General features: G+C 42.5%; 1 non-coding gene across 1 annotated transcript; it reads left to right on the top strand.

Moving 5' to 3' along the window:
• The first annotated feature begins 4,384 nt into the window (after positions 1-4,384).
• On the top strand, positions 4,385-4,456 carry TRNAK-UUU (transfer RNA lysine (anticodon UUU)). The gene has a single exon. It is a non-coding gene; the product is annotated as a tRNA-Lys (tRNA).
• The last annotated feature ends 572 nt before the right edge of the window (positions 4,457-5,028 follow it).

Raw genomic sequence — 5,028 nt, forward strand, 5'->3', positions numbered from 1 at the left:
GGGGTCAGTCCCTGGTCAGGGAGCTAAGATCCCCGCATGCCACATGGCATGGCCAAAAAAACCCAACAAAGTTAGGAGACTCCAAAAAAAAAAAAAAAGAATGTATATGTATTTACTGTGTACATTATATATTTATATAATTACATACAGGCACGTATTTACTATATACACACATGTAAACATATGTTTGTATATATTGTTTGCTTGTCACTTTAATCCATTCTGCCTCTGTCCACCTCCCTGGCCTTGGATGCTCACCTTGCCTCTATCCTAGGAACATAAACCCTGGCCATGGCCACCACAGCAAACCTCACATTCCTCTATCCATGCTCAGAGTCCAGGGCTGACTGCAGCGCCGTTCCCATTGTACGTGGTAAGCTTGGGACCTGAGCAACCCTAGTGAGCTTGTGAAACGTGACCGAGCCCACGGAAGCTCTGTCTTCTCCAGCGCTGCTCAGAGAAGGCTGCATGACACCCACTGTAAGTGCAGCCGGGAGGTGAGGAGATTGCCCTTAGGGCAGACTTTCAACAGAGACAGGATTCTTGATACATTTCTAGGTAAATTGCTCTCTCCTCCTTCTGGATGCTCTGAACTCGGATAAAATGCTTCTTCTGCGATGTCCTTACTGGGGGAACATAAGTAAATTAAAAAGGGTCTGTGTTTCTACACAAACTGTGTCCAGCTTAGTAATTCACCTCCTTGTATTAGTTTCCTTTCTCACAATCTCACTTTCAGTTCCCTTCACTCTTGCTTTCTTGGAATGCGTCCCGTAATACATTAGCACATAATCTTTGCTTCGGTTCTGTTTTGCATGTTTTGGGCCAAGATGTGGACTGATAAAGTCATAGGGAAAGGACAGGAGTGGGAGGTCAGAGGCCAAGGAGGAGGGTGGTTTGAGGGTGAAGTGCTGGACCAAATCCAACATGGCTACTGAGAAGCTGTGTAGCAAGGCATCACCAGGAGATTTGTCAGAGCCATTTCAATTCAGGGACAGTATCTATGGCTGTAAAATGAAACCAACCATGACTGCAGACTGCCGTGCACAGTGGACGCTCTTGATTTTCATTCAGCTCTGTTCACACACCTGAGATTGGAGAGTTAGAGTGTCCTCTTGTTAAATGATCCCTCTGGTGTTAAATGTCCTTACCTTATAAGTGAATAATGATGCCTCGTTGAATTTCGTTGTTTTGGCAAAAACCCAGCAGTGGTATTAGTGCACCTAATTTGTTAGTGTATACCCAAGAAACGTTACCTTAACTTGCTTTGAAGTTATTCCTACATCAGGAACTTTGCATGACATAGACCAAATATTTTCAGTTTGAATGGAAGCCTCTTACAAAATAAAAATTAGTTATTGACTACATCAGTTACTGATCTAAAATTTTTTTTTTTTTTTTTTTGCGGTACGCGGGCCTCTCACTGTTGTGGCCTCTCCCGTTGCGGAGCGCAGGCTCCGGACGCGCAGGCTCAGCGGCCATGGCTCAAGGGCCCAGCTGCTCCGCGGCATGTGGGATCTTCCCAGACCGGGGCACGAACCTGTGTCCCCTGCATCGGCAGGCAGACTCTCAACCACTGCACCACCAGGGAAGCCCCTGATCTAAATTTTTAAAAGTAGCTATATTCCATTGTCAAAGTAATATTGAGAAACCAACTGTTAGCTGGATATTTTAAGCAAGACCTCTCAGTTGGCTATAAAACATGTTCACATTCCAGTCGTCATATACTTTTGGCTATTTCTGTACAATCAGAAAGAAAGAAAGCAGGAGTGGCTGTAAACCCTAGAGCAAACAATTCAGCTCTGTATTGTAATTGAGAAAAGAATCACAGTGTAATTAAGACTACATTATGAGACTCATTCAAAACCTTGTGTATTTACCTATAGGACCCAGAAATACCAGCCAGCTATCAAAGCTTCTGTATAATGGGGTGAAGTATTTACCGCAGTGGCTTCCCAGTGAGTACACATGACGGGACTTTCCTTTTCAGACCACCACTGCTCCTTTCAGAGTCCACACCCTCTCTTTCTGTTTTGGAAATTAGGAAGGTTATGAATTCCTAAACCACTGAAAGATGAAAGCTCCTACAGTTCACTTTTAATCAGGATCAGAAAATTTCAGAGCACAGATGACAAGCATAGTCAGTCCTGCTCAATGACTGAGGGGCGGTGTGCCAGGTGGGGGGTTAGTAAAGTGTATCCCTTCACCAGAGAGAAGAACTAAAACCCTATGAGCATCTTAGGTGGTGCCAGGAAGTCACTAGGCTGACCAAAACCACAGACAGTCGACAGGCATTGGTTGGGCTTAGCTGTCTTTTGCCCTTCACACTTTTTTCCCCCCACATGGTCCACCTCGAAAAGAAATAACCCCTTCTTTCTCCATCCTCATAACCTTTACTAGAAACACTATCTCACAGAGCTTTCTTCCTGGTTTTCAAACCAGATGACTCTGCTCTGTTGTCCGCAGAAATGGGCTAAGTGGAATGCTCCTCTATTCTCTACCTTATTATGGAAGGGATTAAATGGCCTCCTTTGGGGGAGGTTACTTTTTAATACTCATTACTCTTTTTCCTCTCAACGAAGCTCCTTATGCAAATGAAACATGTAAGTCAGCGTGGAGTTTTGAACCTATTTTTAAAAGTTAGAAATTGGAAACTTTCTTACGAAGTATACACACATCTGCACTGTGACCCACCATGCCACTCCTAAATACTTTTCCATAACAAATACAAACATATGTACACAAAAAGCATTGTATGAGAATTATCGTCGCAGTTAATTCATATTATCCCTACGCTGAAAACAGCTCAAATGCCCAGTACAAGGAAATGGATAAACACCCTGCGGCATAATGATACAATGAAACATTATTCAGTAGTAAAAGAAACAAAGTACTGATACACTCAGTAATGTGAATAAATGTCATTGAATAATGGAGCCAAGCACAAATAATAGATAGATAGATAGATACATAGATAGATAGAAGAGAGGGAAGGAAGGAAGGAAAGAAGGGAGGGAGGGAGGAAGGAAGGAAGGAAGGGCAAGGACATGCCAACTTACCAGTGGTGATAGAATTAAGTTGTTCCTTTGGGTGGAGGGGGACAATATTTACTGCTAAGAGTGAGGGAGCTCTCCATGGTAATGGAAATATTCTGTATCTTATTTCGGATAATGGCTTCATGGGTATATACAATTGCCAAAACTCATTGAACTGATCATTTGAGACCTGTACATTTTTGTACATTTTTTGTACATTGACTAGACTTCAGTTAAAAAGGAACATTTATTTTGTGTGTGTCTTTGAACATCTGGTATACCAATGTTGTTTCTTTTTTCGGAAAACATCAAATACACTTATTGACTGCCTCTTCCTTCAACAATACTTAAGTGGTTATGTTTGTTACACTCTGTTTATTGACTTTTCGAGCACTGTTTTTCTCACGAGGCTCTTTGCCATTCTGCCTGTTTTCTCCCTGCCCTGCTGAAGATAAAGGGGCTCTCATATTTAGACATATTTCTTCAGAGCAGAAGTGTTTACACATCATGCAGCAGCGGCTGTGTCAATAATATTTTACAAGCTTTGCAAGTGTAGTAAAAGTGAACCTGTATACCGACTATTTCTTGACTCTTCAACTATGGTTAGGCTTATTCATGAGTTTCAAATATTTTAACTCTACTGGGAACCCCATAAACCTCTGGCTTATCATTAGATGTGTATCTTGCCTCCAAATATTAAGAACAGTCTAGCCCTGAGCCTTAAATTCTCTCCAGTTTAACAAAACGTCACCTCCGTCTTTGCCACCGTAAACCCATAGTTCCATCCATCCCTAGCCCTGACACATTAGGAGATAAAGCATACACTTTCTCTTTGAGAAACTAGCCCCTCTCCTGGGCACATATATCCTCTCTGCGCAGGATGGAAGACAGAACATTACCTTTGTTTTGTGTGTGTGTGTGGGGGGCGGGGTTTAGTGATTTATTTATTTATTTTAACATCTTTATTAGAGTATAGTTGCTTTACAATATTGTGTTACTTTCTGCTGTATAACAAAGTGAATCAGCTATACGTATACATATATCCCCATATCTCCTCCCTCTTGCGTCTCCCTCCCACCCTCCCTATCCCACCCCTCTAGGTGGTCACAGAGCACCGAGCTGATCTCCCTGTGCTACGCGGCTGCTTCGCACTAGCCATCTATTTTACGTTTGGTGATGTATGTATGTCCATGCCACTCTCTCACGGGGAGGGGGAAGGGTAAGCTGGGATGAAGTGAGAGAGAACATTACCTTTGAATTGATCTGGGAGCAATCGATTCTTCTGTAGATAACCAACTAGCCTGTCTCCAACTTTATTATGTTGTATACAAGTAATACAAGAAAGAAGGAATTCCCTGGTGGTCCAGTGGTTAGGACTTGGCACTTTTATTGCCGCGGCCCAGGTTCAGTCCCTGGTCGGGGAACTGAGATCCCATAAGCTGTGCAGCATGCCAAAAAAAGGAAAAAAAGGTTTAAAAAAAAAAAAAAGAGAGTTTTTTTCCCAATATTTTTGTTTCTTTTGCCTGAAAGTTTACAGTATTATAGTTGAAAGTAACTCCTCTTGATGGTAGACCTGGGGGCTGTTTCAAAAATCCCATTTCTACCCCCAAGCATGAGGCAGAAGTGCACTGACATGACACACAGAAGCTGGTCACAGCCGTGTGACTGTCTTTGGCCCATGAAGGGATGTGCAATATTTCAGGCGTGGTCCTCTCTCTTCCTCTATCGTGGTGATGGGTAGTGTTCCCCACAGTGGCCATTTTATCAGCCTGTGTAACGGGAGGACAATGGACCAGAGTAAAGCCAATAGGCAGCATGATGAACACATGTCCTGAGTAAGAAAATATTGTTGCTTTATGCTCCTGAGATTTTGTGTCTGTTGTTTGCACAGCATGCCCTAGAGACCATCCCAACTAATCAAAGTTCTTTTAGTGCTTCTCGTGTTCTTCTGACCTCCTCCCATTGCTTTTTTTTTTTTTTTTTTTTTTTTTTGTTT

The sequence above is a fragment of the Lipotes vexillifer genome, unplaced genomic scaffold (genome assembly GCF_000442215.2).
Source record: "Lipotes vexillifer unplaced genomic scaffold, Lipotes_vexillifer_v1.1 scaffold668, whole genome shotgun sequence".
In the NCBI taxonomy this organism is placed as follows: domain Eukaryota; kingdom Metazoa; phylum Chordata; class Mammalia; order Artiodactyla; family Lipotidae; genus Lipotes; species Lipotes vexillifer.